Genomic DNA, 13,878 nt, shown 5'->3' with positions numbered 1-13,878 from the left:
AAGGACCTTGTGAAGATGCTGGAGGAAACAGATACAAAAGTATCTATGTCCACAGTAAAAACGAGTCCTATATCGACATAACCTGAAAGGCCACTCAGCAAGGAAGAAGCCACTGCTCCAAAACAGCCATAAAAAAAGCCAGACTACGGTTTGCAACTGCACATGGGGACAAAGATTGTACTTCTTGGAGAAATGTCCTCTGGTCTGATGAAACGAAAATAGAACTATTTGGCCATAATGACCATCTGTCACGACTTCTGCCGAAGTCGGTCCCTCCTTGCTGAGCGGCCTTTCAGGTTACGTCACCGGCTTTCTAGCCAACGCCGATCCACTTTTCATTTTCCATTTGTTCTGTCTTTGTCTTATCACACCTGGCTTCACTCACCAATCACTTGTTTATTATTTAACCCTCTGTTCCCCATTTTGTATCTGTGAGTGATTACGTGGGTTATTGTCAGGCGTTGCACTTTTGTTTTAGACCGTGTTTTAGGCACTTGTATGTGTTATGTGCTGTCATTTGGTAACCGGTATTAAAGTGTGCCTGTTTATTATACTCCGCTCTCCTGCACTTGACTTCGCCTCCCATATACACATGCATTACACCATCGTTATGTTTGGAGGAAAAAGGGGGAGGCTTGCAAGCCGAAGAACACCATCCCAACCGTGAAGCATGGGGATAGCAGCATCATGTTGTGGGGGTGCTTTTCTGCACGAGGGACTGGTGCACTTTACAAAATAGATAGCTTCATGAGAAAGGAAAATTATTTGGATATATTGAAGCAACATCTCAAGACATCAGTCAGGAAGTTAAAGCTTGGTCGCAAATGGGTCTTCCAAATGGACAGTGACCCCAAGCATACTTCCAAAGTTGTGGCAAAATGGCTTAAGGACAACAAAGTCAAGGTATTGGAGTGGCCATCACAAAGGCCTGACTTCAATCCTATAGAAGATTTGTTAGCAGAACTGAAAAAGCGTGTGCGAGCAAGGAGACCTACAAACCTGACTTAGTTACACCAGCTCTGTCAGGAGGAATGGGCCAAAGTTCACCCAACTTATTGTTGGAAGCTTGTGGAAGGCTACCCGAAACGTTTGACCCAAGTTAAACAATTTAAAGGAAATGCTTCCAAATACTAATTGAGTGTATGTAAACTTCTGACCCACTGGGAATGTGATGAAAGAAATAAAAGCTGAAATAAATCATTCTCTCTACTATTATTCTGACATTTCACATTCTTTAAATAAAGTGGTGATCCTAACTGACCTAAGACAGGGAATTTTTACTAGGATTAAATGTCAGGAATTGTGACAAACTGAGTTTATGTCACGTCCTGACCAGCAGATGGAGCTATTGTTCTAGTTTTGGGGTAAGGACGTGGCAGTTTTGTGTATGAGGAATGTTTGTATTGTTGATTGGGACTTCCAATTGAAGGCAGGTGTGTTGAGTTGCCTTTGATTGGAAGTCCTATATAGGTGTGTGTGTTTTTCTTTGGGGTTGTGGGTGGTTGTTTTCGCACTGCGTTTAATAGCCTGCAGAACTGTTGCTGCCTTTATTGTTTTGTTAAGTGGATGCTTTACTCCTTATTTGAAATTAAATATGAGTATTCACATACCTGCTGCGCCTTGGTCCATTTCTGAAGACAGCCGTTACAGAACCACCCACCAAACCAGGACCAAGCAGCAGAAGAGGAGGAAGCCACAGGAGAAGAAAAGGGAGGAATGGACATGGGAGGACGTCCTGGACGGCAAGGGAGCCTACACCTGGGAAGAGATCCTGGCTGGAAGGGATCGCCTCCCATGGGAACAGGTGGAGGCACTCAGGAGAGTGGAGGCAGCTGGACAGAGGAACCAACGGGAACGTTATGCTGGAACACGGTTGGGTAGGAAACCCGAGAGGCACCCCCCAAGAAATCTTTTGGGGGGGCACACGGGTAGCTTGGCCAGGCCAGGGAAGAGCCGTAAGCCAGCTACCCGTGACTACAGGGAGGTGCGTATGAGGTGGAGGGCGCCATGTTACGCTGAGGTACGCACCATCTCGCCTATACGGACGCACAGCCCAGTGCGCCCAGTACCAGCGCCCCGCAGGTGCCAGGGCAAGGTGAGCATCGAGCCGGAAGGGGTGATGCCAACCCTGCACTCAAGACCGCCAGTGTGCCCTTTCGGTCCGGTGTTTCCCGCTAGACGCACTAGCATGGAGGTGCGTGTCTCCAGGCTGGCACGTCCAATACCAGCCCCACGCATCAGGAGTCTAGTGTGTCAGCCCAGCCTCGCCAGTCAACAGTCGCCAGAGCTGCCCGCCAGTCAACGGTCGCCAGAGCTGCCCGCCAGTCAACAGTCGCCAGAGCTGCCCGCCAGTCAACGGTCGCCAGAGCTGCCCGCCAGTCAACGGTCGCCAGAGCGGCCAGACTGCCCAGTTCTGCCAGAGCGGCCAGACTGCCCGGTTCTGCCAGAGCGGCCAGACTGCCCGGTTCTGCCAGAGCGGCCCTCCTGCCCTCCGGCCCAGCCAGAGCGGCCCTCCTGCCCTCCGGCCCAGCCAGAGCGGCCCTCCTGCCCTCCGGCCCAGCCAGAGCGGCCCTCCTGCCCTCCGGCCCAGCCCGAGCGGCCCTCCTGCCCTCCGGCCCAGCCCGAGCGGCCCTCCTGCCCTCCGGCCCAGCCCGAGCGGCCCTCCTGCCCTCCGGCCCAGCCCGAGCGGCCCTCCTGCCCTCCGGCCCAGCCCGAGCGGTCCGTCTGCCAGGGTCAGCCCGAGTGGCCCGTCTGCCCGGCGCAGCTATCGGAGCCACCAAAGTGGGCGACGCCGAAGGTGGAGCGAGGTCCACGTCCTGCACCTGAGCCACCTCCAGGATAGGTGGGTTGGGGAGGGAGGGTGTAGCACAGTGCCGTCGGTGACGGCAGCCACCCTCCCTTCCCTCCCTTATTGTTTATGGGTTTTTTGTTGGTGTTTTCTGTTGGTAGGTGCATTCCGGGGTCTGCACCTTGGGGGGGGTACTGTCACGTCCTGACCAGCAGATGGAGCTATTGTTTTAGTTTTGGGGTCAGGACGTGGCAGTTTTGTGTATGGGGAATGATTGTGTTGTTGATTGGGACTTCCAATTGAAGGCAGGTGTGTTGAGTTGCCTTTGATTGGAAGTCCTATATAGGTGTGTGTTTTTCTTTGGGGTTGTGGGTGGTTGTTTTTGCACTGCGTTTAATAGCCTGCAGAACTGTAGCTGTTGTCACCTTTATTGTATTGTTAAGTGGATGCTTTACTCCTTATTTGAAATTAAATATGAGTATTCACATACCTGCTGCGCCTTGGTTCATTTCTGAAGACAGCCATTACAGTTTAAATGTGTTTGGCTAAGGTGTATGTAAACTTCAGACTTCAACTGTATGTAATGTGTCTGTATCTATGTAATGTTTCTATGTAATGTGTCTGTATCTCTGTAATGTATCTGTATCTCTGTAATGTATCTCTAATGTGTCTGTATCTATGTAATGTGTCTGTATCTCTGTAATGTGTCTGTATCTATGTAATGTGTCAGTATCTCTATCGCTGTAATGCATCTCTATCGCTGTAATGCATCTCTATCTATGTAATGTGTTTATGTAATGCATCTATGTATAACATAGGGACCACAATGGAAATAAGTCCCTGACTTTATTGTGCAGTCCCAGTCACTTAAACAATCTTTGTGTATTTATTTTATTTTACCTTTATTTAACTAGGCAAGTCAGTTAAGAACAAATTCTTATTTTCAATGACGGCCTAGTGGGTTAACTGCCTTGTTCAGGGGCAGAACAACAGATTTTCACCTTGTCAGCTCGGGGATTCGATCTTGCAACCTTTCGGTTACTAGTCCAACGCTCTAACCACTAGGCTACCCTGCCGCCCCGTACCCTGCCGCCCCGTGTATATACTCTATGTGTTTTTTTTTTTACTGATAAAATCAATCAATCAAAACTGTGTAGCGGCCATTTGATGAATGGAAAGAGACATCTGTTACAAAACACCAAAAAGTTAAGTTACATTTTGAGATTGTCAAGCCAAGCCTTCCATACTGGGTATGCCTACAATCAAATTTTCAATCAACTTTTATTTATGTAGCCCTTCTTACAGCAGCTGATGTCACAAAGTGCAGTACAGAAACCCAGCCTAAAACCCCAAACAGCAAGCAATGCAAGTGTAGAAGCACGGTGGCTAGGAAAAACTCACTAGAAAGGCCAGAACCTAGGAAGAAACCTAGAGAGGAACCAGGCTATGAGGGGTGGCCAGTCCTCTTCTGGCTGTGCCAGGTGGAGATTATAACAGAACATGGCCAAGATGTTCAAATGTTCATTGATGACCACCAAGGTCAGATAATAACAATCACAGTGGTTGTCAAGGGTGCAACAGGTCAGCACCTCAAGAGTAAATGTCAGTTGGCTTTTCATAGCTGATCATTCAGAGTATCTCTACCGCACCTACTGTCTCTAGAGAGTTGAAAATAGCAGGTCTGGGACAAGGTAAGGAGTAGGGCTGTCCCAGTCTTGGTCGACCCAGAGTAGTCTGTTCTTTCAACCAATCAAATGTTAAAAGGTGTATTTTTCCTTAGGCCTATAAAAACCACCTTATGTGTTTTAATAAAATCCACTCTGCACTGAGCTTGTCTGATACCTTAAGCACACTGTTTGATGAAATAATATAGAAACACAAATGACTCCAGAAGGAACCCGACCGCAATTGATTTGGGCCGGGCTCGGGCTTGCCACGTTGTGTGAAATTTGTTTTACATTAATTACCCTAGATGAATGGACTAGTAATTATCCTAGATGAATAGACTAGTAATTACCCTTGATGAATAGACTAGTAATTACCCTAGATCAATAGACTAGTAATTACCCTAGATCAATAGACTAGTAATTGTGACTGGAGCACTTTCTTTCTCTCCTCCCTGCTGCAGCGACCAGGGACCAGCGACTAGGGACCAGCGACCAGGGACTATAGCATAGGATAGCAACAGTGCTTATAATGCTGTTTGTGGTGCTGAAGCAGCAATATAATTACAGCCATTTCTAGTTTCTTACTTATATTTTCTCTGACTGACAAATTCTGTTACCAAAATCCCTCATTTGTTTTTGGAAAAACATTCCCTATTCCCTCAACCATTGCTCTCTTTACGTGACATGTATGCATCGCATGCACGTGACCAAAAGGGCCTGACCTATAGCACATCATAGTCACATCAATAAGTTGGATATAACAAAGTCCAACACTGTAACACATGTAATGGATGCGTAGGATGTGAAAAAGAAAAAGGGGAATGTTTACTGGTTGCTCAGGAGGGAAAGGGTAAGTACGACTTGTGGAAGATATTTGACTTCCGCTATATATACAAAAGTACATAAATGATAGAATAATACTATTTTACCAAGATTGAGTCAAAACACATAATCAAATAAACTAAATTGTCAAAAGTATGTGGACACCTGCTCGTCGAACATCTCATTCCAAAAATCCTGGGCAATAATATTGAGTTGGTCCGCCCTTTGCTGCTATAACAGCATCCACTCTTCTGGGAAGGCTTTCCACTAGATGTTGGAACATTGCTGCTATAACAGCCTCCACTCTTCTGGGAAGGCTTTCCACTAGATGTTGGAACATTGCTGCTATAACAGCCTCCACTCTTCTGGGAAGGCTTTCCACTAGATGTTGGAACATTGCTGCTATAACAGCCTCCACTCTTCTGGGAAGGCTTTCCACTAGATGTTGGAACATTGCTGCTATAACAGCCTCCACTCTTCTGGGAAGGCTTTCCACTAGATGTTGGAACATTGCTGCTATAACAGCCTCCACTCTTCTGGGAAGGCTTTCCACTAGATGTTGGAACATTGCTGCGGAGACTTGTTTCCATTCAGCCACAAGAGCATTATTGAGATTGTGCACTGATGTTGGACGATTAGTCCTGGCTCGCAGTCTGCATTCCAATTCATCCCAAAGGTGTTCGATGGGGTTGAGGTTAGGGCTCTGTGCAGACCAGTCAAGTTCTTCCACTCTGATCTCAACAAATCATTTCTGTATGGACCTCGCTTTGTGCACGGGGGAATTGTTATGCTGAAACAGGAAAGGGCCTTTCCCAAACTGTGGCCACAAAGTTGGAAGCACAGAATCGTCTAGAAATGTAATTGTATTGTGTGGCGTTAAGATTTCTCTTCACTGGAACTAAGGGGCCTGAACCATGAAAAAACAAACCCAGACATTATTCCTCCTCCACCAAACTTTACATTTGGCATTATGCATTGGGGCAGGTAGTGTTCTCCTGGCATCGGACTGTCAGGTGGTGAAGCGTGATTCATCACTCCAGAGAACGCCTTTCCACTGCCCCACAGTCCAATGGCGGCGAGCTTTACACCCCTCCAGCTGATGCTTGGCATTGCGCATGGTGATCTTTGGCTCGTGTGCGGCTGCGCAACCATGGAAACCCAGTTCATGAAGCTCCCTACAAACAGTTTTTTTGTGCTGACGTTGCTTCCAGGGGAAGTTTGGAACTCTGTAGTGAGTGTTGCAACCCGAGGACAAACGATTTATTTGCACTTCAGCACTCACTGGTCCTGTTCTGTGAGCTTGTGTGGTCTACCATTTAGTGGCTGAGCCATTGTTGCTCCTAGACGTTTCCACTTCACAATAACAGCATTTACAGTTGACGGGGCAGCTCTAGCAGGGCAGAAATTTATTAAGACACGGACTGACGTCACCTTTCATTATAACCTCAAGAGAGGACAGATCAAAACAACAGTTTAGTTCAGTTCATTTTTGTTTCAGGAAATCCAGACAAGCATTGACAATATGATAAATTATGACTTTTACCAATTATTCTTAATGCCAAAGTCTATAACATGTTAACCTGTTGGGGCTAGGGGGCAGTATTTTCATGGCCGGATAAAAAACGTACCCGATTTAATCTGGTTATTACTCCTGCCAGAAACTAGAATATGCATATAATTATTTGGAACCAAAACAATTTTTTTTTGTTGAAGTAGAAGTCCTGGGAGCGGATTCTGACGAAGAACAGCAAAGGTAATCCAATTTTTCTAATAGTGATTCTGAGTTTAGGCTGCCCCGACGTTGGCAGGTGTCTGAATAGCTAGCCTGTGATGGCTGAGCTATGTACTCAGAATATTGCAAAATGTGCTTTCGTCGAAAAGCTATTTTAAAATCTGACTTAGCGGTTGCATAAAGGAGTTCTGTATCTATAATTCTGAAAATAATTGTTATGTATTTTGTCAACGTTGATGAGTAATTTAGTAAATTCACCGGAAGTTTTCGGTGGGTATGCTAGTTCTGAACATCACATGCTAATGTAAAAAGCTGGTTTTTGATATAAATATGAACTTGATTGAAGAAAACATGCATGTATTGTATAACATAATGTCCTAGGTGTGTCATCTGATGAAAATCATCAAAGGTTAGTGCTTCATTTAGCTGTGTTTTGGGTTTTTGGGACATATATGCTTGCTTGGAAAATGGCTGTGTGATTATTTTGGTCTATGTATTCTGCTAACATAATCTAATGTTTTGCTTTCGCTGTAAAGCCTTTTTGAAATCGGACAATGTGGTTAGATTAACGAGAGTCTAATCTTTAAAATGGTGTAAAGTAGTCGTATGTTTGAAAAATTGAAATTATTACATTGTTGAGGTTTTTGTATTTCGCGCCACGCTGTTCCATTGGATATTGGCTAGGCGTTCCGCTAGCGGAACGTCTTTCCACGACAGGTTTTAACACATTATTATAGCCTTATAATTTCTAATACATTTCAACAGGTTATATGGTTTCTGAGTGAAATAATTTAGTCAAACCTTTAATCATATAATTTCCATTACAATCCACCCTATTGGCTAAATATTTCACATACACTATAACACATCTATTTTTATTGGATTCAGAAATTTCACACAAAATCAAACTAATTCAGAAATGTCACACAAAATCAAACTAATTCAGGACATCAAAGAAAACAAATGCATATACTGTCAACACATACTTATCGATGACTGTTCTAAGCCTATCTCCAATCATAACTCTTCGGATTCGGATTTTTGTTATGACCTTCATTTAAAGAAACAGTCTTCCTAAACACTAAAGATGCTCTCATCTAACATGGGCTCCTCATAATTGAATGAATCCTCCACCAGGCTCAGCGGTAGATATTTGTCGTTCCACTGGTCTGAACTTGGAATCGGTCCATATCTCACCATCTGCTTCGTCATCGATCTCTCCAGAGCTCTGGAAATGAGACCTCTCATACAAGGGACCAAATAACCACACAATACGAACACAATCATACAGGTGAAAGCAGCCCACAACACAGTGATTACAACACTGATCCGTCTGGAGTTGTGTTTATTAAAAAAAATAACCGTACAGCAATGAACCCCACTCATTCTACATACCCCGCCCTTTTCTGCCAATAACATATCGAGAGTCAATCTATTTTACCAGGTCATGAGGGAGGTGGCGGATAATTGGTCAGAGAACCCCTTTACTGCATCCCCGTGCTTCACTCATGAATCTCTGTTGATTATAATAGATGTCATTAATCCAATGATGTCATTAATCCAATGATGTCATTAATCCAATCCACATTTTTAATTCTTGTCAACTACCAAAAGAATGTAGTGGTAAAGTCTTCACCCATTTGATTCACAGCTTTCTATTCATCTGGAACTTCCCTGAGGACGCCAATAGCATCATTCTAGACAAAGCTATTCCCATCCTGGTCAAAACTACTCCTGTGCCTACTTTAGCCTCCTATAACTGGCCTCTGATGACTAACTCGAACTGGTTGGACCAATAACCCCGGGGCGCAATTTCCTATCCACCCTTTTTGGTCATTTCTGTCGTATGCGTCCTTTACTGGTACTAGCCCACCCTACCTCAGTTATAGGTGCTGTGAGGTTAAAACATTTCTCCTTTACTTCCAAACCTAAGTCAGTCACATAAACGATTGCATTATAGCCATTAAAATCATCTAAGTTCTCGGTGCCATTCTTGTATCTATAACACTGGTACTCATCAGGAATTAACGTGAACCGAGGTGGGTTGGCTGAGTACCTCAATCTGGCCAACCCAATCCCTGTAAAGTTATTTGCTTTCCTAGGGATTTGTTTAATGTTTACCTTAAATCCTACAGTGTGGGGAAAAAAGTATTTGATCCCCTGCTGATTTTGTACGTTTGCCCACTTACAAAGAAATGATCAGTCTATAATTTTAATAGTAGGTTTATTTGAACAGTGAGAGACTGAATAACAAAAAAATCCAGAAAAACGCATGTCAAAAATGTTATAAACTGATTTGCATTTTAACCTCTATGGGCTAGGTGGGACGCTAGCTGTTTCAGTATGATATATTGGATAAAGTAATAAAGACAGACACCAATGTCTAGTTCAATAGCCTTGTTCATGCATTGTACAAATCCCTACACGCGGAGTCCGGGGAACAGTCCGGCTAGTCGATTACCTATCAACTAGACTCCGTAACATCATCCTTTTCAATAGAAAGTGCAAACATAACAGCATAACATTAAATTCTTAACAATCAAGTCATAACAATTAAGAACGCATGACATTTTCTTTTTACTTCAGTTGTCATCTTCCTTTCTTTTTACATTTTATTTTTCTTTTTCTTTTTTCTTTATTTTCTTTTATTTTCTTTTTTTAAATTTTTTTAAATGTTTATTTTTATAAACAGGAGGACAAGTTAACACAGTCTCTTGCTTACAGAGTAAGCCTGTCCGGTGGCTTGCACAGCCGACCCACCCGTGAGTAAGTATTGGCTCTGACAGAAGGCGTTGTGCTGGGCTGCTGTCCATGTTTTCGGTGGGTGTGTTCCTCCACTGTAAGATCGCTTTCCATGGGTCGTTGCTGTCGCGCGCGGCCCTGCTTAACAGGTTTTTTGCAATCTTGACAGCTGACTCTGCCTTGACATTTGCTTTTGGGTGTCTTGGAGAGGAGGTTACATGGTCAAACTCCCATTCTGAGGCGAAACGCTTGAACTGTGCAGTGAATTGTGGGCCATTGTCCGTGATTACCTTGTCAGGCTGACCTTGCCTGGCAAACTGCGCCTTGCAGCGCTTTATGACCGTCTCTGCAGACAAGTCAGGGAGCAGTTCAATTTCCCAAAAGTCAGAGTAGTGATCCACAATGAGAAGATAGTCCTTTTGTCTGTGGCTGAATAAGTCCATGCTGACGATTTGCCAGGCCCTTGTGGGCAGTTCGTGTGACATCATGGTTTCCTTTTGCTGTTCATGAGCGTACTCGTTGCACGTGGTACAGTTGCTGACAAAGTCTTTAATTTCTGCTTGCATGTTTGGCCAGTATAATGTTTCACGAGCCTGGCGGTAGCATGCGTCACCTCCAACGTGACTGGAGTGTATGCGGGTAAGCATCTCTGGACGTAGTGATTTGGGAATAATGACCTTCTGACCTCTGAACAAGACGCCATTTTGCACGCTGATCTCATCTCGAAAGGTCCAGTATTCTCTCACTGTGAAAGGTGTCTCCTCTTTCAGGTATGGCCAACCTGCGAGAGCCATGGACTTCAGTGATTGTAGGTGTTCGTCCTTGTCAGTGTGTTGCCTGATCTGGGCTAGGCGGTGATCTGTGACGTTTAAGTAGTCTGCCTGATTGATCTGTTGAACATCTTGTTGTTCCTGCTGTAGCGAACAGATGGCCTGCCGCTGATAGGCAGTGCCTCTGCCTGTACATTGTGCCGTTGCCCTGCTCAGTGTGTCGCTGATGTACATCTCTGGTCCTGGCTTGTAAATGACCTTCAGGCTGTAGTTTTGCAGAGTCAGGAGCATGCTTTGAAGCCTCTTGGGCGCGTTGAGGAGAGGTTTACTGAATATGGCAATGAGTGGTTTGTGGTCAGTTTCAGCGGTGACCAGCTCTCGACCATACAAGTAGTGATGGAATCGCTGGCAAGAGAAGACGATGCTGAGGCACTCTTTCTTAATTTGTGCATAGTTCTGTTCGGTGGGGGTGAGCGCTCTCGAGGCAAACGCAACGGGTTGGCCTTCCTGCATAAGGCAGCATCCAAGTCCCCTTTGAGGGAGTCGCTCTGGATTGTGACAGGCTTCGTGACGTCGTAGTAGCGCAACACTGGCATGGATGAAGCCAGAGATTTCATCTCCTGCACCGCTGCCTCGTGCTTGGGTAGCCAGTGCCATGGTGTGTCTTTGTCCAGCAACCGGCGCAGAGGCTCACAGACTGCTGATAGGTGTGGCATGAACTTTGCAAGATAGTTTGCAAAACCGATGAGACGCTGTACTCCTTTTGCATCAGATGGGTTTGGCATGTCGAGGATCGCTCGGACCTTGTCTGGGTCCGGCTTCAGGCCTTTTGCCGAAAGAATGTGGCCATGGAAGTGGACGTCTTTCACCTTGAACTGTAGCTTCTTCAGGCCAAGACTGTTCGACAGCGCTCCATCAGTGCCAGGAGCTTCACATCGTGGTCGCGTTCTGCTTCATCGTCTGTGTCACCACAGCCTACGATCAGGACATCATCAGCGATGGGTTCAATGCCCTTGAGCCCAGCCAGTAACTCGTGCTGCTTGCGTTGGTATACCTCAGGTGCCACTGAGACACCAAACGGGAGCTTGAGCCAGCGTTTCCGACCCCAGGGGGTCCAGAAGGTAGTCATGAAGCTGCTTTCTTCGTCCAGCTTGCATTGAAGGAATGCATCTCGGGCATCCACCAAGGTGAAAATCCTGGCCTTGGGAAGCTTGTAGAGGACATCCTCTAGTGTCGGCATGATGTAGTGGGATCGTTTCAATGCTTGGTTCAGATGCTTTGGGTCGATGCAGACCCTCAGCTTCTCTGTTTTTTTCACTATGACCATATTGCTGATCCAGTCAGTTGGTTCGGTCACAGATGTCATGTGGCCATCGGCCTCATACTTGTCCAGCTGGGCCTTCACAGCCACTTTCATTGCAATGGGCACATTGCGAGGAGCACACTGGACTGGAGTGATGCTCTCATCCACTTCAAAGTGTACCTCACCAGGCACTGATTCAACGGGCATGTTGAATACATCGTCATATCTGCTGAGTAGTTCTTTGGACAGGGGTCCATGCTGGACATGATCCACAATGTGCAGGTCATTTGGTACAGTGAACTGCATCAGTCCCAGGCGTTCGCATGTAGAGCCTGAGAGGAGAGGATGTTGACTGGTTTTCACAATCTCAAACTCCAGCTTGTGTTTGCGTCCCCGAATAACACATTCGGTCTCAAAGGTGCCCATAGAGCTCATTAGCTCTCCTGAGTACAGCTTTAGTCTAGTGTCGCTGGGCAATAGATGTGTGTCAGGTGCCAGATTGATTTTGTCTTTTGTAGCTCATTATGTTGCACCGGAATCCAGTTGACATTGTTGTTGCTTGTTGTGTAATCGTAGTGTCACGAACCATTTCTTCCCTCTTGAGTGTACAGCCCCAGTGGATTCATGCATGTAAATGTCACTTTCACTGTTCAGCTCTGAACATTGAGTGACATCATCAACACAGTGAGTCTTGCCCTCGCTCACCCTTCTTTTGCTTTTGAGACACACTTTTGCAAAGTGATTATTAGTTCCACAAGCTCTGCATGGTTTTCCATAGGCAGGGCAGTGCTCTTTGCCACGTGTGTGCGTATTCCCACAGTATTTACATGCTACTGGGCTCTCTGTGTTCACCGTTCGTGGTGAATTACTCTGCCTTGATTGGTTTTGCCTGAATGTCTGCCTAGCAACAGCGTGAACAGTGTCAACGTCGGAGCGTGGGGTTTCGATTTCCATTGCTCTCATTCTCATGTCAGTGACTTCAGCAGTGCGGCACATTTCGATGGCAGTTACTAATGTTAAGCCTCTCTCTCTGCAATTCCCAGTACTATTTTGTCACGAATCAATTCATCTTTCAATCCCCCGTATTCACAAGTGGCGGATTTTTCTCTCAAACGGGTTACAAAGTTGTGTACTGACTCACCCTCTTCCTGTTTGCAGCTTCCGAAAACGAACCGCTCGTAAATTACGTTTCTGGCGGGTTTGAAGTAATTCTCCAATGCATCCAATATAGCCTTTGCATCACACTGTTGTCGCGCTGTGAGGGTGAGATTGTGCCAGTAGATATGCCTGCATTCGCTGCCCATTAAACTCCTCAGAGTTGCCGCTTGTACCTCGTTGGGTTTCTCATGTAGACCGGTCGCCAGCGCATAGTCCACGAATTCATCCCTGAAATTGTCCCAATTAGTATTCCAGTCCCCTGTGAGAACCATGGGATTAGGTGGCGGAATGTTCGCTGCCATAGCAATGGAATAGGAGACTTCTTTGCCTTCAGTCATCGAGGTAGGTAGTGATGCTAGCTAACCAGCTAACAACTAGTTGATCAGTGTTGTGAGTAGGAATCGGCGTGTGTTCGCATATGGAACGTAACCGCGCCTATACTGTACTTAGCTACAAAAATAACAAACGTATGGTTTTCGAGCCACTTCTGATACCATGTTTCAGTATGATATATTGGATAAAGTAATAAAGACAGACACCAATGTCTAGTTCAATAGCCTTGTTCATGCATTGTACAAATCCCTACACGCGGAGTCCGGGGAACAGTCCGGCTAGTCGATTACCTATCAACTAGACTCCGTAACAGCAGGTGCATTTCAAGAGTGGCAAATTTGAAACCAAATAAATGTCAAAATTCAAATTTTTCAAACATACACCCTTTGAAAGATAAACATCTCCTTAATCTAACCACGTTGTCCGATTTCAAAAAGGTTTTACGGCGAAAGCATAAAGTTAGATTATGTTAGGAGAGTACATTGACAATAGCTGTGTGTAATGTTTTGTCAATTCAAAGACAGGGTCACCAAAACCATAAAACCAGCTAAAATGATGCACTA

This window comes from Salmo salar, chromosome 10 (genome assembly GCF_965601325.2).
Source record: "Salmo salar chromosome 10, fSalSal1, whole genome shotgun sequence".
In the NCBI taxonomy this organism is placed as follows: domain Eukaryota; kingdom Metazoa; phylum Chordata; class Actinopteri; order Salmoniformes; family Salmonidae; genus Salmo; species Salmo salar.
Note: the sequence above shows the minus strand (reverse complement) of the source record.